The 26,358-nt window shown below is 34.0% G+C and overlaps 1 protein-coding gene across 25 annotated transcripts in view; it reads right to left on the bottom strand.

Annotated features, from left to right (window-relative positions):
- The window catches only part of SOX6 (SRY-box transcription factor 6), a 606,402-nt gene that overhangs the window by 466,578 nt on the left and 113,466 nt on the right, over window positions 1-26,358 (bottom strand). For 21 of the 25 annotated variants that reach the window (XM_054586042.1, XM_054586045.1, XM_054586046.1 and 18 more), the window contains exons 2-4: window positions 23,497-23,570; window positions 7,920-8,002; window positions 6,436-6,517 (exon numbers count right to left, since the gene is read on the bottom strand). The exons of 1 other annotated variant lie outside the window; for it this stretch is intronic. The gene's annotated coding sequence lies outside the window, so the exon portion shown is untranslated. Of the gene's footprint in view, window positions 1-5,185; window positions 5,332-6,435; window positions 6,518-7,919; window positions 8,003-23,496; window positions 23,571-26,358 lie in introns of all 25 variants that reach the window. 3 more of the 25 variants (XM_054586044.1, XM_054586040.1, XM_054586048.1) reach the window with 3 other exon arrangements.

Genomic DNA, 26,358 nt, shown 5'->3' with positions numbered 1-26,358 from the left:
CATACACCAAAAGGCTGAGTGTTCAACCCCCAGTCAGGGATATACCTAGGTTGCAGGGTTCGATCTCTGATCGGGGTATGTACAACAGGCAACCGATTGCCTGCAGGCAACTGATCTTTCACATCAATGTTTCTCTCTCTCTCCTCCTTCCTCTGTCTCTAAAAATCAATCAACATATCCTCTAGTGAGGATTAAAAAATATGATTTCACTTGTTTAAGAAACTGAGGGTGGGAGATTGGGATACATCAGGCCCTCTTCTGTGCTGTTGCATAAAGCGTAACTAAATATATCATTATTCTCCCATTTTTACTATTAGTAAGATATTGAGACTTGTAGTATAAGGTCAGAAGTGTTGCCTATAACTAACTGCACTATGACATTCTCATTCATCTGCTGATCCTAAAGTCCCACAGCAGCTGAAGACTCTGATGTCCAATCAGGCTTTCCAAATCTTCCCCTAGAGCACATGTGCTAGTGGATACCACATTATACATGCGCCTCATTCAGCCTTCACCCACCCCTCTCTGCCATCAGTAATCCCCTTCTTTATCAGCATGCTGTCCTTCAGCCATAAAAATTATGCATTAAAACAAGAGCCCTGCTAACCATCTCTGTCAGTTCAGCTCGACATGGAAGGCCCACTCATTCAGTTACACCCGTTGTAGTAGTGCATGATTCTGGGTACTGTGCATTCTAAGCAATTGTGAAATCACCATTGGAGAAGTATGTTTAATGGTATGTCCTTGTTTGTGACTGGGTAAAAGAGGCAGTGTGTATTTTAAGTTAAGCTGTGTACATATGTATGTCTGTGTATATGTGCAAAAGCATACATGTGAACATGTGAGAATGTAAGAGCAGCATGGAACTGTTATCATTTTCCTTGTGAAGTACATCATATAAATAGCTACAGTTAAAATATAATATTTTATAAAATACATCATTGTCTTTGTATAGAGGGACCTAACAGGACAACAGGGCAGGTCTCTCACACATCAGTTGGGGAGGGGGAACACTGTGTCCTTTCTTTGCACCCAAAACAACAAGTTAGAAAATAAATCTCTTTGGGAAAATTATATCAGGTTTTGCCATGGAAAGAAGAGTTAGGGAAGTTTGAGGGTCCTTATCATTAAAAACTGACACAAGTCTTCATATTAGACTGCATGAATAAGGAAAGTATTCTTTTTTTTTCTTTTTTTTTTTTTTTTGGATTGTTCAAATACATTTGTCTCCATTTACCCACCACCACTTTCCCCTGCCCCACCCACCTCCACCTTCCTGCCTCAATCTTTCCCCACCTTGGATTTGTCCATGTGTCCTTCATACATGTTTAAGGAAAGTATTCTTTTCAAGAAAGTTTAGTTCAAAAGAAATGTTGTTTGTCAAGGATGATTCTAACGAAGGACCCAGTGTTTGAGATTTTCATCAGGGGTTCTAAAACATATGGAACAAACTGAAAGTGACAAGAGGGGAGGTAGGAGGGGGATAATGGTGGAAAGAAGGGGATGGGAGTGGTCAAAGAACATGTATGAATGACCCACAGACATAGACAACAGTGTGGGAATTGACTGTGGGAGCGGGGGATGGGATAGGCAGAGGAGGCCAAAGCAGGAAAAACTGGGACAACTGTGATACAATAACAATAAAAATGATTCAAAAGTTAAAAATAAAAAACATAATTTATAGTTCTTTTAGTGAAATAAAGGTAAATGGCATTTCATATGATGTGTTCCTATGGTCTATATGACTTCAACTGTATAAATGAGATTTCCTGGGATTTTGTTCTCCCTTAGAAAGGAAAAGAGAAAGAAAAATTTTTATAGTCATGAGGCATTAGGTAAGAAATGGACATATAAATAACTATTAGCTTAGTGTAAAGGGTCTCCTAAGAAAGGGAAGAAGCCTGGGAGTTTTGTACATCAAATAAAAATGGAGAATAGGGCTATATTTCAGCTTAAACCAATATTCCCTTTCCAGGAATCATCTCCTCTGGCTCACTGCTGACAATCCATAGATAGAGTATGAGCAAGACGAGTTCATGAGTAAGATGAACAGGGATGCTCCACGGCAGGTAAATAAATTTGTTTCCACTGAGATAATTATTCTTACCGTGTGTCACTGCTCTCATGGCATAAACAGGACAGGTGATGACATCCTATAAAATGCAATTTTTATTCCTATACTCCTGACAGCAAGATATATAATTCACTCAACTCTCCTGCATTTTTTTGCTCTGAAACTATGAGTAGGTCTTGTTATTATTGTTGCTTTCGTTTTTGCCTTCTTAAAAATTGCTATCATCATATAGTCTACCTGGCCCTATATGAGGACTATATATATATTATTATGTGATAGCTAAATATGGTTATATTACCTGGATTTTCTAAGGGTTAATATCTGCCTCGTATAATCCCTGTGCAATACCCGTATTCCCAAATCATGCCTTCTCCCAAACTTCATGTCCTTTCAGACCTAACCTAGGCATCACAGTCCTTTTACCAACAAATAATTTTTCTAACTATAATTCATTGGTACCTTACTCCAAAAGCATATGAATACTTACAAGAGGGTTAATCCTCATTAAAAACTAGGATTACATGACATAATTACATGTAAATAAGAAAAGTGAATTAAACTCTTACCCTTTCCTATGTCGGGCACTGGTTGTGAATCATATATACAATTAGAGTTATATTACCAAGCTAAAAATATTGGTAAAGATCTAAAAATGACAAACAGTGCCTTTTAAATTAATGTCTTATTAGTTGAGTGAAGTACACTGACAAAGAATAATTTATGCTTATTCAAACTGCACTCGACATCTTCAGGTGTTTCCAAATGAGCTCACAGAAGAGTGATTAAATGCATCTGATAACAAGCCACACATTGCTGAAATTACTTACCGCCTCATTTTATGATTAATTAAACATGTAGATTAAAGTTGCAAAAGAATTTAGATTAATGAGCAAGTTAAGTCTTGCTGATATAAGTGAATTGGGAATTGGATGCTCTGTGGAACTTTATAAACATGCATTTTATAATGAATAAGACAAGGCTACATGCAGAATCGTGGCCACCAGGGCCTTTTGACGATGCAGTCTTTTTTAACATGGTTTGACAGCTTTCAAATAACATTCTTCTATAGGCTTTAAACTTTGTGCTTTCCTGTAAAACACAAGACTACATAACTCATGTACCAGAAGTACGATTATTTTCAAGCTCTCCAAGGAAATGACCCCTGTAGCAGCAGCTGTTCCAAAAAAATTACAAGCTCAATTGTTATTTTAATCAGAGATAGTTTCATAGTTAAAAGCAGTTATGCAACTTGTAAAATTATATGACACCTCATCAGTACCTTCTCAACACACCTTCCTCCAAAAGTAAAACCATCCACCAAAAAGTCATAGCTTCCAAAGGACTTATTAGCAAAGCAGGGTGCTCAGTCATTCATAAAATATTCAAAGCCATTTATTAGTGAAGATTCTGTGCTAGGAAAGGTTATGTTTAAATTTATGACGACTCTTATCAGCTCTAAGAGTGTGTCAAAATATCTGCTGGCGTTTGCTGAGTATCCAATTTTTCTCTTTTAAGATCAGCTTCACCTAAACCACGTAACTTAGACTGTGTCAAAAGCCAAGTTGGACTTTATGATTTTCCAGAGCAAGAAAAATTCAGGTTGTTCACAGAGATGCAGTGCATCCTCCTTTGCAAGGAGTACAGAAGTGGAGAGAAATTGAGCCAAAGTTACTAAACTAGCTTACGGTTTAAAATCTATTCCATTTTTATTATTAAGCTGGTAGCACAATGCCATTTATTACTACCATGACATAATAAAGACACTACTACAAATTAATTTGAATGGATCCAATCTGCTATCTGAAATACACCTCTAATTCTTTTCTACTTATTTTCAGACCTTAGGCATGATTCATTTCTTGACAAGACTGAGATTTTTATAGTGTTATTTTTTTCCTTTCAATTTGGATTTTTTTAGACTCTAAAGCCTTACCAAGAAAACTATGGAAATTTTTACATAAGGATCAAAAGGAGCTGCTTCATGACACAGGTGGCAAATTACCATCATTAACCCCACATATTTATCATGTGGACATAATTGCCCATTTGAAGATTTATGTTAATGAAAATATAATATTGAGACATGTCTCTGACTATACTAAAATTCATTAAAAGTTAAGATCATTTTTATAAGCAGCCAAAAAAAGGTCTCCATTTGATTTGTTTATTTCAGTTTTATTAAGTCAGTGTTTTTCACCAAGTAATGTAAACCACATTTTATCACCACAAAAGGTTATTTCTTATTTATAAGCTTTTTCCCCTTATAGTTCAACTTGAATGTAATAGTAAGGACTTCTAGGTAAAAATACGGACCAAAATACTTCAAGGACCAAAAAAATATACCTTTTATGTATATGAAAATTTAAATTTCTCATTTATGCTAGTCAAAAGAGGAAATCTGACAACAAAGCGGTTATATTAGCCTGAAAGAAGCTGGGTTAAATAACTAAAAAGCATTCATTTGCAATTTTAAATGCATTTGGTATGTGCCAGAAAGGCATAGATTATTCAGACAGCTAAATAAGCAACCAAATTTTAAGAATCAGGATCTTTCCACTCCAGTCATTGCTATATTATTTCCAGGCCCCACAAATTATGAGGTGTGTCCTGGAAGTACTAATAACTTAATAGAAATCATGTCATTACTAAGGCATTTTAATACAAGAAGATACATTTATTTCCCCCATGAAAGTAACTTTTGTAAAATAACTGTAAGTCCTAAATACTGAATATACTTAGCTATTATATATACTTACTATTATTAGCATGTTTTAATTTTTGATAAATGCTTTATACAGTTTACTTGCACTAAGTGATAGATTTACTGATTATTTAAAGTTGAGTTAAATGTTTACCTATGATACCAAAATAGGTACTTTGCCCTGAAATTTTGAATAAATGAGCAACTTAAAATATCCCAAATCAGCCATAATGTAATATAAAAATTCCTAAACATTATTTTTATTAAATCAAGATGGCAAGTTAGTGTAACATATTTTCTTTTATTCCACAACACACAGTCATGTGGGCTATGAACCTTGCATTTCTAGGGGGATATTACTATTTTCTCTATTTCACATGTGGGTTGAAAAAAAGTATTAAAATACTCACCAGAGACTAAAATGAGATGACTAAATTCATTTTCACATGTGATTGGGCCAAGGTTTGTCAAGGTGAATTACAAGTGCATTAATATCCACAATACTGCCAAATGCTGAATTATTAATATTGTCGGCTCCTCAGTTTCAGTTCATGCCCTATAGAGGAGTTTTGTGAGATCCATCAAAACTCTGCCTCTCAACATGTTTACAAACATCCTGGAGACGGCATGTCTTAAACTGAAAATAAAGTGACTCTAACCAAGCTAGTTGTCATCGAGGCCAGACTAAGGTTCATAAATTCAAAGAACCAGTCTATAGCAAAGGGAGCAAATAAAGCCAGGTGCCACTCCATGCCAAGTCTTTGACATCTCAGCACCCAGCACTTGAGATACCAGGCAAATGACTAAAGGTGGTTCTTCATTTAGCAGGATTGGTAGCATTATGTACTACATTTATAAATTGGATGTGTCAATGAAAGTATTCAAGAGGCAAAAACAGTGCTAAAAATTGGCTCCCAAACTATTATGATTTATCACTTTTTATTCTACTTGACTGCAAATTCTTTAGTTCCCTTAACCGAACACAGTTAACTAGAAGAGTCCTAAATTTTCCTTCACTGAAGAAATAAGATTTTTCCATTTTCTACATTATTAATACTAGAACCACTTTTAAAATCTTCATATACTCAAAATGTTTTTGTAAGTAGTGTACATTAACAGTGGTCTTTTATAACTTGTTTGGAGATTTAAAGTATGATTATTTTTTAAGTCAAAGGTTTCTAAACTTTACTCTGTGCTTTATATTGTATCATTTCCATGAGAAGAAATTGAGATCAAAACAGATATTTTTCATAAAATATATAACCTATACCAAAAACTAATGTTACAAGTCAATTATATCATAAATAAATAAAAATGGGTTCAAAACTTGGGAAAATTTGAGAGTTTTGATAATCATCTGTGTCCAATCTTTCATTCAATATCTATGTTGCCTACAAGCAGAAGCATTTCTGAAAAATATTTAATTGTGGTAGTAAAATGATTTAATTTGTATGCAAAGTTTAGCTAATAATCCCAATAGTTTTAAGTATAATTTAAAACTAGAAAAAGTGAAGAAACTCGGTGTTAAAGTTTACCTAGCTCTTAGTATTAGACCACAAAAATGCAATGCAATCCCCATTTGCCACAGAAATAAGAAGTAAGTGGGAACATTAGTTATACTCATAAATTATATACATACACATATATATATATATTATACCTGGGCGTTTATACAAAGTGACGAGGGGCCACAAAGTCCTTCTTGAAGCATTTTCCTTTCCTCATCAGAAGATATAGAATGTCTAAAAAGAAGAAACTAATAGTTATTGGACCCACTATCTGCCAGATATAAAATAAATGTTCTCTATGCATCAGATAATCTTAATCTTCCCCAAAACCATACCCATTTTATAGATGAGGAAATTGAATCTCAAGCTAAGTAATTTGTCCAAAATGACACCAATGATGGAGATGAGAGTAAAGCCCTATGAACCCAAATCCAAGGTCCATTTATTCAATCTGCTACATTATGCTTATTTATGGTCTATACTATTTTTATTTTTGTTATTCTTTACTAGATAAAATTCCTTTCTGGTTCTTCTCAGTTAATCCATTCCTACACTTCGTTCCAAGGTTCGCCTACTCCAAAAAAGTATGTTGTATTCTCTCCGCACTTTGTTTAAAAGCCTTTATTACAACAGTTCAAATTACAAGGATTCATACAATATATATTTATATAATGTTACCAATATTACCATCTAGATTACAGCAATGTAATCAGAAAATGGTTTCACTGACACACTTCAGTATGTTTCTCCCATTCTCTATACTTCTCTACCCTCTCTCACTTTCACAGCAACTGTTATCATCATCATCATTATTATTAATATTACTATTATCATTATTATTATTACTCTATATTACTGACCTCAACGAACCACTTTTTGCTCTCATGCTGTACTCTGGATCCCCAAAATCATATCTTTTTCTGTTTTCAATCTGTTCAAATGTTCTCATACTCTGAAACCACCTCTATTTACTTTCCAATCAAAAATTCTACCCATGAATATTTTATAAAAGATATAAGACACTCTTGATTATTCATTTTTGCAATATATATCTAAGAATTTATTATGTACTGCTGGAAACTAAGAATAGATAAATAAGATAGAGCTTATTTGTCTAAGAGCTTACAATCTACGACAAAAAGATAAGTAAACCAAAATTGTGTAACATAGATAAAAATAAAACAGTGAAAAAGAATTTTTAATGTGAACAGAATCAGTGAACTATAAGACAGTTTCCAGCTACCAAACATATGTGTAATTGAATTCCGCAAAAAAAAAGGAGTGAACAGAAAATATCTGAAGATTTTTCCAAATGTGACAAAAAACAAAACCAACTGATATGAGAATTTCAAAAAACCCCAAGCTCAAAGAGCATTAAGAAAACTACACTAAGGCACAAAATAATCAATTTGCTTATTACCAGTGAAAAGAGAAAATCATAAAAGCAGCCAAAGGAAAATGACACAGCATATTTAGAATGTATATAAGAATTACAGCAGACTTATTTTTTAAAACAGTGCAAGCAAAAAGACATGGGTCAATATCTTCAAAATATTGGACAAAAAAGTTAATCTAAAGTTTTATACCTATCAAAATAAAGATTTTTCAGAAATACAAAAGCTGAAGGAAATCTTACCAGCTCATCAGCATATATATACTAAAAGAAATGTAGGATATCCAACAACGCAGAAGGTAATGTTGCCAAGTGGAAATCTGAATCTACACAAAGGAATAAAGTACACTGAAAATGATATATATGGGTAAATATAATAGACTGTTTCTTTCATTTTAAGTATCTTAAAATATCATTGATTACTCAAAAACATAATTATTGTTTTTAGGTTTATAACATATGTAGAAATAATGTGTATGGCAACAATATTACAAATGCTAGAAGACAGAAATGAAAGTATACTAGTAAAAGATGCTTATACCATATGTAAAAAGTGGGATAATACTACTTGAAGTAAGACTATCATAAGTTGTAAAACATTTTTATAAATTGTAAATGAAGCAATAAAATGTAATAAAAAATATGAGAAGTAATTAGCAGACAAAAGACTTAGGCATAAAAACTCTCAATAAATTAAAAAGAAAGCAGGGAAAAGAGAATAATTAACAGATGACATAAATAGAAAACAAACAGCAGATTCAACCATGACAATAAACACATTAAATGTAAATAGTCTGAATACCCAAGTTAAAAGTAAGAGATTGTCATACTGGAATAAAATGCATTGCTCAACTGCACACAATCACAAAAAAAAATCCACTTTAAAAATAAAGAAAAATATTTCAAAAGGGAAAACATGAAAAAACTATACCATGGTACCACTAATAAAGAGGAAGTTGCAGTGACTATCAGACAAAGTAGTTTGTAGACCAAAGAATGTAACTAGGGTAAAAGGATTCTTATATAACGATAAAAAGGTCAATTAATTCATTAAGGGGACATAATTATCTAAACATTATTTACCTAATATTCACCTACTTTCAAAATACAAGAAAGAAAAACTAATAAAACTTCAAGAATTGTCAGTTTTTAAAATCTCAGTTAATGAAAAGATGCTCATCACCACCAGTCATTAGGGAAATACAAATTAAAATCACAATAAGATATTACTTAAAACACTTGAATGGCTAAAACTGAAAACAAAACATACCAAGTGTTATTGAGGATGTAAGGCAACTGAAACTCACACATTTATTGTAGGAATGTATAAAGATACAGCCACTTTGGAAAAAATTAGCAGTTATTATAAAATTAAACATATACCTATGTAACCTAGCCATTCACACTCCTAGGTATTTACCTAAGAGAAATAAAAGTAAATGTCCACCCAAAGACAAATGTTCAAAGTAGCTTCCTTTGTAATAACCAAAAACTAGAAAGAACCTAAATGAATAATCAAATTGTGGTATATCTATACAGTGAAATACTACTTAGCAACTTAAAAAATAAGGTACTGACATGAACAACATGAGTGAATCTCAAAATAATTAGGCTGAATGAAAGAAACTAAACAAAAAAAAATACATAATGTGTGATTCCACTTACACAAAAGTTTTTTACATGCAATCTAATCTACCGTTACACAAATCCATGATTGCCTGAGAATGAGGTCAGGGAAAGATCAAGGAGAATCAGGAGTGAGGGGCTCTGAAGGGGCATTAAGAAACTGTTAGGGGTAATGGATATGTAAATTATCTTGATTGTGGAAATAGCTTCACTGATGTACACCTATATCAAAACTTATCAAATTATACATTCTAAATACATGCTGGTTATTGTATGCCAATTATAACTCATTAAAGCTGTTGAAAAATGCAATAGGCAGTATTCTCTCTTTACAGGCGAGAAAGTTAAGGCTCCAAGAAGTTATATTGTTGTCTATGATCAGAGGCAGTACATAGCAGTACTCAGGAGTAGTGGGAATTATGCACAATATGTTTTTTCCAGTTTTATTGAGAAATAATTGACATACTTAACTGTATAAGTTTAAGGCATACAGCATGATGGTTTGATTTATATATACAGGCATACCTTGGAGATATGCCAGGTCAGTTCCAGACCACTGCAATAAAGTGAGTCTTGCAATAAAGTGGGTCATAATCTTTTGTTGGTATGTTGTCTTGCCTTCAATTTGTAAAAAATGCAACATCTGTGATGCACAATAAAGTGAGGTGCAGTAAAATGAAATATGCCTCTCTTGTTAAATGATTATCACAATAGGTTCAGCTAACGTCCATCATCTCATAAACACAACATAAAGAAAGAAGAAAAGATAAAGAAAAAAACCTCCTTGTGATGAGAACTCTCTTTCTTCTCTTAACAACTATTATGTATATCATACATCAGTGTTAACCATAGTCATCACATTGTACATCACATCTATGCTACGTATCTTATAACTGGAAATTTGTACCTTTTTACCACCTTCCTCCAACTCCTCCTTCCCCTACTCTCTACCACTGGTAACCACATGTCTAATCTCTTTATCTAAGAGTTGTGTTGGAAAGGGTTTCTTTCTTTCTCTCTTTCTTTCTTTCTCTCTTTCTTTCTTTCTCCCTTTCTTTCTTGCTTTTAGATTCCACATAAAAGTGACATCATACAGTATTTGTCTTTCTCTATATGACATATCCCTTAACACAATGCCTTCAAAATCTATCCATGTTGTCGCAAATGGTCGGATTTCCTCACTTTTTAACGCTAAATAATTTCCATGGTGTATACCACAGCTTCTTTATCCCTTCATTTATCAGTGGACTCAGGTTATTTTCATGTCTTGGCTATTATAAATAATGCTTCCATGAGCATAGGAGTACAGAAGTCTTTTCGAGTTTGTGTTTTCATTTCCTCTGGATATATTCCCAGAAGTGGAATTGCTGGATTATGTGATAGTTTTAGTTTTAATTTTTTGAGCATCCTCCATACTGTTTTCCATAATGGCTGTACCAATTTTCAATCCCTCCAACAAGGATTCCCCTTTCTCCACATCTACATCAGCATTTGTTATTTCTTGTCTTTTTGATCACAGGCATTCTTACAGCCATGAGGTCATATCTTATTGGGGTTTTAATATACATTTCCCCAATGACAAATGATGTTGAGTATCTTTTCATGTGCCTGTTGGCTTTTTGTATATATCTTTGAAGAAATGTCTATTAAGGTCCTTTTCCCATTTTTATTAGGTTATTTGTTTTTATGTTCTTGTTATATGAATTCTTCATATATTTTGAAATATATGGATATAAAATAATTTTTCTCATTCTATCAGTTGTCTTTTCACTCTATCGTTTCCTTTGCTGTACAAAATCTTTTTAGTTTGATATAGGCCCACTTGTTTATTTCTTTTTATTTTATTGTTTAGGCTTCAGGTGACATATCCAAAATATCATTACCAATACCCTTGTCAAGCTTTATTACTATGCTTTCTTCTAGGAGTTTCATGGTTTCAGGTCTTACATTTAAGTCTTTAATCTATTTTGAGTTAATTTTTGTGAGTAGTGTAAGACAGAGATCCAGTTTCATTCTACTATATGTGAATATCTAATTACCCCAGCACCATTTATTGAAGAGACTATCTTTTCTCAATTGTGTATTCTTGGCTCCCTTGTAAAATATAGTTGACCATATATGCTTGGGTTTTCCTCAGCTTTCAGTTCTGTTCCATTGGTCTATTTGTCTGTTCTTATGCTGTTTTGATTAGTATGGCTTAAGATCAAAGAGTGTAGTGCCTCCTGCTTTCTTTTTCTTTCTCAAGATTTCTTTGGCTATTCTGGGGTTTTTGTAGTTCCATATAAACTTTAAGAGTGTTTTTTCTCTACTTCTGTAAAAAATGGCATTGGAATCTTGATATACATTATATTGAACCTATAGATTGCTTTTGGTATTATTGACATTTAACCATATTTGTACTTTAAATCTATGAACATATGCTACATTTTAAAGTTAATATGAAGCATCTAATATAATTCTGATTCACAGAAGACACTCAAAAGTTGTTTTGAAGGTTTTAAACTATAGAGGCCAATCAACAGCCTAAGACATGAAAAGTAATAGATTTCATCTTTCCTATATGATACTCAAAATTTAAAGAAATTTTAACCTAAAATATATTAATTGATAGAATATATGAAAGCTTGCATTTCTATAATTCATTCAAAAAGCTCTTTACAGGAACCTACTATGCACAACATAATGTGCACTACTTGCTAGGCACAACAGAGACAGATATTTGCCATATAAAGATAATAAAAGATCACTCTGTTGAACTGATGACAAGGGGCTCAGTGTGTCAGGATGCTAAGTTGTATACAGTTGAGTGGACAGGAAGATGATCAGTCACTCTATGCCTCCAAGAAGGAACAATGACAATGTTCCTTCCACCAAAACATTTACCAAGAAGGAATTGCTAGGTTTTGTATCAGTCACCTTTTTTGTTCTTTTTCACATAAGTGTATTTCACCTCTCCCAACAAATATATTTTAAATTCCTGAGGACTAATTCTTCCTTTCCCACTTTAAATTCCACTTCATGTCCAGAGGAGTCCTGAATTAATATTCTTACAGAGAGAATGAATAAATGAATGAATGAATGTTAGTCTGAGTGATAAGGTAATAAGAATTACAAGGATATTTAACAAAATCAACTTGAGTTTATCCCACTTTCTTGAAAAAGTCTATTTTTTAACCTTTTATTTCAGTATGTCTTTTCTTACTCATAAATGTATTTTTCTGCACTATTTCCTCTTCCTTTTAAAGAGACAAGCAAGAGGGGCTATATGCTAAGTATATTATTTGTTGCAACTATAGCTTCTATGGAGAAGTGCAGACTCTACGCAGTCCTCTTTTATTCCTTGCAGATGTTATATGTTAATCCCTATGTGAAAGCTACCTGATAGGAATGCCATAATCTCAAGTATCTTCACCTATCCCAGTAATGATAGCCAAGTTTCACCTTATGTCTCTGAAATCAACAAGGCCCGGCCCGTGTACTTGAACTCCTAGTGTTAATATCCTTTGTGTTTATGTTATGCCTCTAAATCCTCAAAGTATTTTTATCTTTAGGCATATTCTCATTCTTCTAAAAACACATGCTTCTCCCAGTCTTCCAAGAAAAAAAGAAATCCTTAATTTTCTATGAGTATCTAACCAATGAGATAGCAGGGGATTTGAATATTGATAAGAGATAATTAGTATGATCATTTCCTTCTGCTTTTACTAAAACTCAGTGCTATGATGAAAAACAGGAACATGGAAAAGCAATAGGAGTCATTTTAATTCCTTTCTTTCCCTCACACTCACCACCATATATAGAATGGTCAGCCTGATTAATCCTACATTGGAAAAGTCTCTTCTTTCTGTTTCTAACTTTCTGTTTCCAAAATACCCACCCTTGTTTAAACGTTTTACCTCCTGTTTGAACTATGGCAATAGCCCTAACAACCTGATTCTCTAGCTCGTCTTTTTTTTAAGTATATTTAGTGATTATGTTATCACATTTGTCCCAATTCTCCCCCTTTGTCCCCTCCTCCTAATAAACCCCTTCCCTCCAGCAATTCCCCCCTTTGTTCATAACCATGAGTCATGCATATAAGTTATTTGGCTTCTCCATTTCCTATATTATTCTTACCATCCCCCTGTCTATTTTGTACCTACCAATTATGCTTTTTAATCCCTGCACATTTTTCCCAATTTTCCCCTTCCTCCTCCCAGCTGATAACCCTCCAAATGATCTCCATATCTATAATTCTGTTCCTGTTTTCGGTGTTTGCTTAGTTTGTTTTGTTAGATTCAGTTTTTGAAAGTTGTGAATCTGTTGTCTTTTTAATGTTCATAGTTTTAATATTTTTCTTAAATAGGTCACTTTAACATTTCATATAATGATGGCTTGATGATGATGAACTCCTTTAGTTTTACCTTGTCCAGGAAGCATTTAATCTGTCCTTCCATTCTAAATGATGGCTTTGCTGGATAGAGTAATCTTGGATGTAGGTCCTTGCTTTTTATCACTTTGAATACTTCTTGCCAGTCCTTTCTTGCCTGCAAAGTTTCTTTTGAGAAAGCAGTGATAGTCTGATGGGAACTCCTTTGTAGGTAACCCTTTGCTTTTCTCTTGCTGCTTTTAAGAATCTCTCTTTATCTTTAACCTTTGACACTTCGATTATGATGAGCCTTGGTGTGTTTCTCTTTGGGTCCAACTTGTTTGGGATTCTCTGTGTTTCCTGGACTTGTATGTCTATTTCCTTCGCCAAATTAGGGAAGCTTTCTTTCATTATTTTTTCAAATAAGTTTTCAATTTCTTACTCTTCCTCTTTTCCTTCTGGCATCCCTATGATTTGGATGTTGGTGCATTTGGAGATGCCTCAGAGTCTTCTTATACTATCCTTGATTTTTTGAATTCTTGTTTCTTCTTTCTGTTCTGGTTAAATGTTTATTTCTTCCTTATGTTCCAAATTGTTGATGTGAATCCTGGCTTCTTTCCTTTCACTGCTGGTTCCCTGTAGATTTTTTTTTTATTTCACTTAATGTAACTTTCATTTCTTCCTTTATGCTGCTGCTGTACTCAATGAGTTCTTTGAACATCCTGATCACCAGTATTTTGAACTCTGCATCTGATAGGTTGGCTATCTCCATTTTGTGTAGTTCTTTTTCTGGGGTTTTGTTCTGTTATTTCATTTGGGCCATATTTCTGTCTCCTCAATCTGGCAGCCTCCCTGAATTTGTGTCTGTGTGTTATGTATAGTTGCTTTGACTCCCTGTAAAAGACACCAGTGAATTGTGTGGAGTGGAGACTTTGGTAATTGCCAGGGAAAGGCAACTCACTTCACCACTTTGTTTCTCTGTGTTGGGGGAGGGCTCAGAGAGGGGACTGTGCCTCTGCCTGGCTTCTCAGGGTTTGCCCAGCACTCACCCCATTTCTAGTCACTTCACCCACTTCCTATACGTGACTGGCGCCCTTCCAGCTATTGTCCTGGTGTTGAATCCCAGAGAGGGTGATTTGCATACATTTTAGAACCATGCAGTCCCCTTAAGTGGAGTTTCCTGAAAATCTGGCAGTTTTCTGCACCACCCCCACCCCCACTGGTTTTTACAGCCAGAAGTTATGGGGATTTATCTTCCCAGCGTTAGAACCCTGTACTGTGCAGTCTGGTCTAGGGCTGGGATCACTGGCTCCTCTTCCCGATTTTTATACATCACAGGTGAATGTGGGACCGCTCATGCCTGCCTGGCAGCAGCTACTGTCTCTCCATGCCACACCACGCCACCTTTCTGACCCACGTCCACATCTCCACCCCCGTACCCATGTGGATGAATGTGGCTTCTTTAAATCCTTCATTGTCAGACTTCCATACAGTTCAATTTTCTGACAGTTCCAGGTGTTATTTGTTTTGTGATTTAGTTGTAATTCCTTTTTGCAGTTGTGTTAGGAGGCAAAGCATGTCTACCTATGCCTCTGTCTTGCCCAGAAGTCTCAAGTCCTTTTTTTCCCCCCCAATCACTCTGCCGGCTGAACTAATTTCTCAAAAGCAGATCTCTTGCCTTACCACTGGATATTTGGTTGTGATGGCCTCTGAAGATCTAGAAAATGCTTTAACTTAGCCTTATAGGCCACAATGATATGATTACACTAAATATTATAACTTACACATAACCTATACCTCAATCAAACTGGATTTCCCCTTATTACCTATCCCACATTTCCCTGCTTCTGTTTGTTCCATAACCATGCTCCTGCTAGTCCCCTCACTACCTGGATGCTCCTTTCTCTTCATCCTTTCATCTATTTCACTGACAAAATTCTACTCAACTTTCAAAGAATATCAGAAAGCCTGCTTCTTTAGTCCCTCCTTCTTAAAGGGATATATCTTTAATTCTTCCTAACCCCCAGCATTTTTTTTTTTACTTTATTAAAACACTTAACATATTCTGTATGGGGAATTATATCTCTTCTCTGTTTATCTCCTCTGCAATAATCAATGCAACTTAATTAACATGTATTAAATTCCTCCTTTGAGTCATGCACTGAGTTAGACACTAGGGACACACTCAAAAAATAAAGTTTAATAATTATGTCTAGATTCTAAGGTTCGTAATGGCAGGAACTTTGTTCTTGTGCATTTGTTTCCAATGCAGCATCTAATGCTCTGCTTTGAATATAGTCAGTACTTGGTATATATTTGTGAAGTTGAATTAATTTACAAGAGATACTAAGCAGTCTCCTGGGGAGAAAATATTTGCTGCCCAAAAAAGGATTTGTCATAACTGGGAAAACATCTTTAAATAGTTCTCAGGGAGCTAGTTAGACATTAGATTGACCACTGATTACACCATCCAGCATAAAGATGCTATTGGGTCAGATCACTCCTCACTAAGATACTAGACTGCTTCAAATGATAAATTTCATATGGTCAGAACTTCCAAGGTTGACAATTTGGTCCAGTAAAGATGATTATTTATTCACATCACAGAAATCTGTTTCTTGTACCCTCTTGGGAGTTGATATAGGATACTTTAAGTTGACAGCAAGATTTAAATATGTATCTATTCAATATACCTGGGAGACACACTTCTTGTTTGACCTAACCACTTCTACACAGCCTTAAAATGTACACTTTCAGGACTACATCATATTACTGGCAGCCTAGATACAATGATACCCTTCTGCATTATGAGATGAGACAAAACTTGCATATACTCTCAACATGTTTACATTGCCATACTTCTGGGGAAATAGAATGGAACGGCACAATAGGGTTTTTTTTTAAAGATTTCACTCAGAATAAAAGGAAATAAAAATGGTCACAGGTGTTATGCAAAAACTAACACTAAACCAAAAAACTTCTTGACAATAATTATTAATAACAAAGAAAAATTCAAGCAGCAGAAAAATGAGGCAAGTGGTAGTAGCTCACTGTTTAATGAGCAAACCCGGGCACCTGCCAGAATAATAGCTTCTTGGTTTGAGCCCAGTTCCTCCCACAGGCTCTCTCTAAATATGTGTGACACACATCTCCTCCAGAAAAAACTCAGCAGGGCATGCAACAATCACTCTGCCCACTCCTGAAAGTCAATACAGCAGCACAAGGACCTAAATGAAAAGACAATATCAGCAGCACAACGACCTAAATGAAAAGACAATCTCAGAGAAGGAGAGAAAGGCATTCTCCTTCTGTAAGAAGAACAGAAACCCAAAAATCTAGAATATGAAATCTGTATTTCTGGAGAGAACTGTTAGCATAAAATTGTTGCAGTATACCAACAGGCTGAGAAAAAAAAAAAAAGATGGGCCTTTCTTTCATTGCATTCAATCTCAGAGTAAAATATAAGAGTTCTCAGACTAAGATGTAAACAAATTTGAGGTACTCTGACAGCTGAACCTATAGAAGTTTTATCAGATAAGTTCACAGTAAAAAATATTCTAAATAAAGTGAAACCCTGCTGGTATTCTAAAGTAGAAAGAGATATGTTCTGAGGTCAAACAGACTGTTTCAATCAGAGAGGGGCGAGGGATGGCGAAAGAGAGAGAGAGAGAGAGAGGGAGGAGAAGAGCAAGAGAAGAGAAGAAGGGATGGGAGAGTAGGGAAGAACAGAAGTGGGAAGGAAGGAAGGGAGAAAGAGGAACAGAACATAGAAAATGTTTTTATCTTTACTAGCAATATTTAACTCACACTTTGATGTTCAGAGCAGGCAAAAATTTGTTGAAATGTAAACATTTATACCCATACACTAAGATAACATGAATATGTATTTCAAATGAAACTATATGCTGAGAGTCATATGTAGAGACAAGCATACAACAAAATGAACTGGAATTTGTTCATTATTCAAACAATCTTTATAAACTGAATAGTTACTAAAGTATTTCTATATAAATGCTTGAGTAAATCAATGACTTTGCTTTCTACTGAATTATAGACCATCTATATTTCACATCTAATAGATAATTACATTATAAAATAATAGCTAGCTGTGCATAATTACTGCATTTACTGATACGCCTTCACATCTTTTTATTTAAGATCACCACCCAGTTCAAATTATGGCTTTATTTCCCCTTCTCTGTATAATATTTAATACCTTTAAATATTAATGAAAGTTGTACAGGAATACTGGAAGATGATTGAACCTATTTTCTTGGTTAAAACGGGTTGAGAGAACAGCTTTTGGGGGGAATATTCAAATTTATTAGCCACTCTTAAACTATCCCCAAGCCCCACATTGTTTCCAATCTCAAGTTAAAAAGAATTTTTCTCCAAAGGGCACTGAATCACTTTAATGTTGACTCTTGTATTGCTCTACTCCACCTTCAAATGTAGCCAGTAAATTCAGCTTTACTACAATACTATAAAAATGTAAAAGAACCATAATAGCATCTAAAAAAGAGCTGTTGGCACTATATTAGTTTACAGAAAACCCTAAACTGAATACTAATGCAAAATTTAATGATAATTCGCCTAGTTGCCAAATGAGTTACAATAATTATTTTGCCATAATGTGTGAGTTATCTTAAAGGCATTTGAGAATGTTAATGTGTAGGATTCAAAATAAGTCTCCCAAGTGTCATTGTTCTCATCAGGGGTTTTTTTTCCCAATATGAACAAATCATCAAAATACTACCTTCACTGTAACACTGTCCTCTGATTAGAGGATTGCCTCATGAGTAAAGAAACATTATAAAGAGGTCATTCTCTTCTTTAGTAAGTCAGCCTCCTTGATTGGCCTCCAACAAGGATCTACCTCACACCAAATTCCACTTCACAGTGAATATCATGATTGTGAGGTTCCAATAAAACATTCAAATAGAATCAATACAGTTTTACTTCCCTTTTCATTTATAACTATGACCAAAGTTTTAGACTTGAAAAGTAAACCAAGATCAAATTCAGACATGTTGTTTGAAATTAGCAAAGATGACACACTTCAGTGCCAGACAAAAGCCCTGATTTTAAGAGTCGGTTTTTGTCTTCCCTGAAATGCCTAGCTCAGGCAGTGTATTTTTATGTCTGCAGATATTGGCATGTTTCACATTTAAGATTATGACACATCAACTTATTTTGAAATTTTTAAGTCTACCACTGTGCATGTTTCAAGTGCTTCATAACTATCACTGATAATTGAGCAATTAACTTAAAATTTCCAAAATTTGCTGTGATGGCACAATATGCAGTAAGCATCATGAAAGAATAAAAACAGAGAAACTTAGTACAGTGAAAAAAAGTAATAAAGGGTAAAAATAGGCCTTAATAATAATAATAGCACTGAGTAAGTTTTAATGGTCCCAGGTTTCAGTGGTTTAATGGTGCCAGTAAAATGGTTTAATGAAACAAGTACAGAGTATTACAAACTTTTTAGAGCAGTTTGTCCTGGTGCAACAAAAAGGAAGCTTCATTCTAACTGGTCTTGTGTAATATTCAGGGACTGGTCCAAAAATAAGTGTGGGTGTTTCATTAGACAACACACACAAAACAATTAAGTTAAAAATCCTGACAGGCAGATTCTTAAGAAATACAAGCTTGCAAAAAAGAGGTAACAAGTCTTCCTTTAAGTGTAAGACAAAGCAAAAGTTCTAGAGTTAAAAGATGACCTCAGGAAGTCATCAAGCTATTGTGAATATGTTTGCAAATCAAAGATTAATATACGTGGCTTGACATCAAGAGAGAAGAATGAAATTCAGCTACACTGGAAAAACCAGAATGCCTCTTCACCATTCAGCTCAGCAAGGTCTCTAATACGGGGTTTTCTAGATAAAACTATAGTGTGACCATGAAGAGCAGCTTTTTAGTGCTTAAATATAGCCAGTGAAGCAAATTCCATAAACCTAAATCCTACATTATTTCCATGGCAGGCCATGTTAAATGTTTGCAAGAAAAGCCAACAATTTACAAAGTCAGAGAGGGAAGAAAGATTCAAACTAAAAGTAAATAAAGGACACTATTAAAAATATTTTTTCTCAAAATTCCAACAACATTGCTCCAAAACACAACTAAGAGATTAAAAATAGGCCAGAGTACCCTTTCAGGTATTAATTAGAAACAGAAAGTGAAGCAAGCAGAAAGAACAAGTGTCTAAGGGCACTAGTATATAAAACTTTAAAAGCTTAAAATGTAATGGATATACACATTCAGATTAGCAAACTGCTTTCAATTAAAGTAGATTTCTAACCACAGTTCACAAATGTATAGTAGCTGTGTGTATTAATGCAGATACTTCAAATGTCAGTATATCTCTAATTAACATGAGCACACAACTGTAAAACTGAGAAGGCACAATTTTAAATTCCTTACATTCCCAGCATTAATGCTTTCATGGGGCAGCTCCCGTTGTCATGGAAAATGGCATTCAAGCCCTATTTGTGGATTTTCACAGCTCATCTTTTTTATTTACCTGCTCTATGTCAAGATTAGCCTGGAATAATATTTTTTAAAGATAATGCACTTAGACCTACTTGTCCTTAAAATCAGATGTTTTCACTGAGGGAGCTTTGGACTGGGCTATGCTCAGTTTGAAAAAAAAAATTCTTTTTCATTTAAAAATACCACAAAGAGATGAATTTGTCATTTTTTATTTGTTTCCTAAAATTTTATGCGATTCAAAAATTTCAGCAAAGCATGGCCTGTGGCAGTTCGGGAATAGGGGAATAGGCGACTGTCAGGGTGAAGCAAATGATCCAGTAACATAAGAAAATGAAGTGGTAGAAGGCTTTCTACAATCTCCTCCTTGACTTACACTACCTCAACTTTTCAAAAACATTTGTATAACAATCAAGTGAAGACTGCAATAGTGATTGACAACAACCAAAGAAGCTAAAATACTCTCTGAGAACAGCTTGATATTATGGAAAGAGCCCTAAAAGGTTAAGTCCTGCTACTCTGCAAAAATGAGAATAATTCCTGCTCCACAGAGTTACAAAATTAAGTCAATTTAATGTCTGCAAAAACAAGTGTTACACCAAATTAAAATATTGTTATTACTATTGCCTCAAGCATGAGCTAAGCAATAATCACTTTTTGTACCAGACAATAAAATACTTTTTGTACCTTCTTTAGGGAAAAGGTTGCTATGAGAGACCATAAACACAGATAGAATTTTATAAAAGGTAATTTATTTTCAAATCACTAAAAAAGCTTGGGTAACCTGAAAAAGCAGGTTATTTAATAATCTATTTCTATTTTGTTTTTAATCAAACATCTATTGCCTTGGTAAAATTGAATGGTCAGAATTCCATAATTATTTTTTAATTAGAGATAAAAAACTAAATGTGGGATATTAACATGGAAAATAAGGTCTTGTTACACAATGCCTACTTTGAGAAAAGAAAAGGGTAGTTTTCTTTTTTAAAGGAAAAAACCCTATAGTAAGACACTTTCAGCTTCTGTAAAGATAGCCATTTTCCTTCTCAGTGTTTTCCTCTTCTGACCTAGGTGGTAGACGTGAGTAGGTAAGATTCCAATCGGTTCTCACACACCCTTGGTGTGGCCCATTCATTATGGATGTGCAAAACAATATCCCACCTTCCTTATCTCACAGACCAGCTTCTGCACACCTTACTAAGAAACCTTCCCATGGCCATGAGGTATAACTTTCTGCCTTAGATCATGTAGCAAATGAGCAGTTCCAGGACATGGAAATTAAAGTTCCTAAAAGAAGCCATTGTCACTGATCCCATTTGCTTTTTCTTAAACCAGACTAGATAAATACTTTTCTTTTTTTTTAGCTGCCTCATCATTCAGTGTAAGTAGTAGACAATTTCAGCAATAATTGAAAGAAATAGGAACTCAAGCATTCTGGATGCCATGTTAAGTTTATCCGACTTATCTTAGTCAGAGTATCCTGCTACATTTCTTTAATAAGAAGGTTCCACACTCAGAAGATGGTCCTAACAAAGCATGAGACCAGCAACCAAAGGACAACAAAGCCCATGCCCTAAACTAGCATATAACTAGACTAGAAAACAATTATTTGAGGCCCAGATGATTTGCATTACTTTTGCCTAAGTGATCAAAACAAAATCTGAAGTTGAACTTCAGAAATAACCATATGAAAACTATACCCCTAGTGACCCTTCTATTTTTAGCATCTTTTTGTTAGATCACAAGAAAAATCTCAGCTATTTGGATCACCTCCATTCAAAGTTAGTCTATGTACAATTGGGGTAGGAGTAAAGAATTCAGGAAACAGAGCCTTTGGGTGATGACAAATGTAAATTATATTTCAGTGAAGGCCATTTTAGTTAAAATGCCAGTAATTATCTTGTATTTGTCATTTTTAACTTTAACCATCTTAAAAAACTTACTAAAGGGAACGATTGAATGATATGAGAGAAGAGAGAAAGGAGGTAAAAGATAAAGTAACTAAGATAAGATTAGGAAAGCTCAAAATTATTCCTCTTCACTCAGATTTCTAGTAGGTTAAGCTCAACTCCTTGAAATCATCCTTTGTCTTGAGAGCCCTTCAAAGATACTTTACATTTCTCCATCTCCTCTGCCTCCTAATCCTCACTATGATACCTTGCACAAATTAAAAGCTCATATTTAATCCAAATGAGCCATGTAGTTTAATAATTTGTGTTCTACATAAGAATTAAGTCTAAAAAATAATATGTGAATGGATAATTTCATAAAAATAACACCTTATTCTTAAACTATTAAAAATATACAAAATGTACTAAACTGTATTAAACATTCATGTCAATTTTTTTAAAGTTCATTCTAAATGCCAGCCCCAATCAATGTTTCTACTAAAAAAAAAAAAAAGTAAAGCTGATTTTAAATAAATTTTTGCTTAAATACTGAGTAAATTAAACTCTAATTTATAATGTTACTTTTAAAAAAATACTTTCCTAGAAGTATGTTCTCTAAAACTCCTTTATAGGAGTACACTAACAAAGGAAAAGTTTTTACGTCTTTGTTATTATCAAATGTAAAATAGCCCTTTAGATGACAACAGTTTGCAACATGGTACACACATAAATGTATTTTAGACTCTACTTAAATACAGTCTGTTTTTTTACAGACATTTTTAATACCTGCCACATACTCTAAACTACTTCTATATTAATAAATATATGCATACATCAATCCAAAGTATTTTAGTTGATCATTAAATTTCATTCAATTTTTTCTTGAAATTTACCATCTTTCCTGAGAAAAAGTATCTTTGTTAATATTGTTTGGGGAATAGTGAAGAAAGCAGGAATACCCCTAATTTGATATATATTATACATTCACTAAATGAGTCTTTAGTTCCTTAGCACAGTAGCCTCCTGTGCTGACAGCTCTTTGAATTCGGTATCATCTCACATCTTTTATGGGAGCATAGGCACACAGCACTTTTCAATCCAGACAACCAGAGGGCTGTAGGAATTTACCAGGGTAAATTATTCATGTGCATATAGACTAGCCCCCTCTTTAAGGTTAATTCATTCTTACAGTTGAGCCCCTTCTTCAAAAAGTAAGATATTTATTCTTTCAGCTGATTGTAATGGGCCCTGCCATTGTGTTATTTCACTTGAAATCACAACAAACTGAGGCTTTTTTCTCATCAGCTGATATTTTTTCTATATTCCCCTTAAGAAAACACAAGAAAATAGATAACACTTTAAAAACACAAAAAACTAATAAAAATTCAAACACAAAAGGAGTTAACTTGTTTACAAACTATAACTTTCATTACACAATGAGAAAAGTAATAAATAAACCAATACTTACAAATACGCAAAAAAAAAATCAGCCCCAGCACCCAGAAATCACTGGTAAATTGCCTTTGAATTCATGAAAGTGACCTGAAAATTTAGACAAAAAAATGAAATGAAAAGGTTAACTAAATTGCCTTAATGTGTTTTATTAAAGAAGTATACATTCTGACTACAAATCATACTATTTTTAACCCAGGCAGTTAATTGTCCCCTTCTACTCTAACAACTTTTTCTAAGATGGTAATAACAAAAGAAACAATTATTTCATTGTTCTACTGCTAAGAATACAATATCTCCAGCCATTACAGTTTTCTTAAAAAAAGTATCAGTAATAAAGTTGGTGTTTAAAAGCATCAGTAAAAACAAAAAAACAATGTTTTTTAAAAAAAGGGAAATATAGACTTACAAATTACATTTAAAAAACATGTTTAATTTATGTCTCCAAGTTAAAATGAATAAGCTTCACAGAAAATATCTTGGTTGTGTTCAACAAGAATAACTTTAGGAGGAATAAACATGAAAGGATGCAGTTTTTGTTCTACATAAGTTTGGTACCCATTTTGACTCTTAGGTTGCATTCTACAATGCATTCTGTATGAGCTACAACTCAATCCGAAATTCTTGTTGCTTGCACATACTTTTATTCTGGCTGAAGAGGTAACAGATGCAACTCAAACACACAGGGCTAGCCTTGTAAAAAGTTTAACTAGCACAATGAGTCACTTTATGCCTCTAAATATCTATGGTTTCCTCTCTCCAGAACCCTGTGCATTAGAAGGTAGTTTGGTAGTTTATTTTTATTGTTTGGTCTAAATACAGCACATTTTTAGTTCCATGCAAACAAAGAAACTTTGTTGCAAAGGCCATATTCTTTCCCAAATGTGAGGATGGCTATAAGCAGCGTTCAACTGAAAATAATAATGGAGCTTAGATTCCTAATTTAGGTCAGAAACTTTCCTAGACTCTAGGGAGTGGTTTGATTCAATCCTCATTTTTTAAAAATATGGCCAATAAATATCTAGCTTAGCTCACCTAGTTAGCTAACTAGATTTAAATAAAATTCATTCTGAAAGAAGAAAATCTTGATTAACATCATTGGTAGGAATCACTGCTCCCAATGTTGCACTTACAGCACAAATGACCATAGTAAATTAGGTATTGGCACCTGAATTAAGTTGAGATACAAAATAAACATCTAACTCAGCCCTTCCCCAGCTCTTAAAATATGCCTCTTCCTAAATTACCCAGATAACTGACTGTATTTTTTAGTTGGACTGATAGATAATGAAACTGTCCTGTGCATTTGGACAGCTTTAACTATCAATGGCTAATATACCCATTAGGTTTCTTCACCAGAACTCCTCTTTGTAGGGAATGGTGTCTCAGGCCTTCCCCAATTCAGTTTCAGCAACTCTGTAATGCTTACTTCCACGATGCAAGAAATACCAGAGAGCCTGGCCAGGGGAGGGTAGCTCTGTCATTTCTTTTTAGTATTACACCCTTCTCCTCCTCATGGCTTTCAGATGTCTTAGGATCCAGGAGAGTAACTTTATCTGGGACATCACACTACCCTATGTGGACACACTGTGTATTATTCAAAGCCAGCAAAGAATACTGGTTCTGTTATAAGCTTTCTCATATTTTATCCTACCTTGAATGATAAATTATAGCTTTGAAGTTATCTGCAAAATAAATCTATAGCAAAATGCTGTATATCCAAAGCCTAAACTCTGGAAGAATTCAAAAGGGTTTTTTAAGTAGTTGTACATTTTTTTAAATAATCACACCTTATCCTTCCAGCAAATATTTTTTTAAAACATGAATTGAAATTATGCAACATAATGCAATACATCTCATTCCTTCATTTGCATTTAAATGTTGGGAGATAAAATGAATGCAGAAAATATTGTGGCTATGTGTAGCTCTTTTTTTGTTCAATCATTAGACTCTAAAAATTAAGATCTCTAACTCTGGAAATATTTTCAATTTGGAACAATTCAAATTTCAGATGTTCAGGGCAAATAATATTTTAATATGCATTAATATGAAGTCAATAAATCTCAATTTGTCATATAAATGCAGTCTTGCTACATATGTTAAAAAAGAGCCCTGAATCTCATTTTCAACTAATTTACACTATTGGTGAATTTTGAAGCAAACAATTAAAAAGTACAAGCTCCTAGAATCATAGAGTTCATTATTATAACAAAGACAAAAAGAATTTAATACATACTCCTTTCTGCAGAGAATTTAGGAATAAACAAGCAACATATTATGATGGGCAAAGAGTTAAGAACTAACTCACAAGAATGAACACACTGCCCTGACTGGTGTGGCTCCCATGAGTTGGTCTTTGTCCCACAAACCAAAAGGTTGCCGGTTCGATTCCCTGTTGAGGCACATGCCTCGGTTTTGAGCCAGGTCAGCATTTGGTGGCATGTGAGAAGCAACCAATGGATGTTTCTCTCACACATCAATGTTTCTCTCCCTTTCCTTCTCCCTCCCATCCCCTCTCTCTAAAAATAAATAAATAAAATCTATAAATAACTAGATAAATAGATAAAATTAGCACACAACTTGAAGTAAGCTACTTCTTTGAGAACTAAAAATGTTTAGGCTGAAGAAGACATTTCTAAAATAAAAGTGGCCACTTTGGTCCTGAGAGCAGCACAGAAGACAGAGAAGAAAATGCCAAAGCAAATCACCATCTGTTCTAGAAAATCACATTTTGTTTAGTAAAATGAATCGTCAGAGCCATAGATTGTTCCATTTTTCTGTTTGCTTATTCATTATTCAACAAGTACTTAGAGATTGCACTGAACAGCGAGGATACAAAAAATACTTTAAATAAATAAAATCATTATGTTGTATACCT

The sequence above is a fragment of the Pteronotus mesoamericanus genome, unplaced genomic scaffold (genome assembly GCF_021234165.1).
Source record: "Pteronotus mesoamericanus isolate MK-2021 breed Mesoamerican mustached bat unplaced genomic scaffold, CSHL_Meso_final contig_90, whole genome shotgun sequence".
NCBI classification, from domain to species: Eukaryota; Metazoa; Chordata; class Mammalia; order Chiroptera; family Mormoopidae; genus Pteronotus; species Pteronotus mesoamericanus.
The sequence above is the reverse complement of the archived record's forward strand: the minus strand, read 5'-3'. Positions and strand labels throughout refer to the sequence as shown.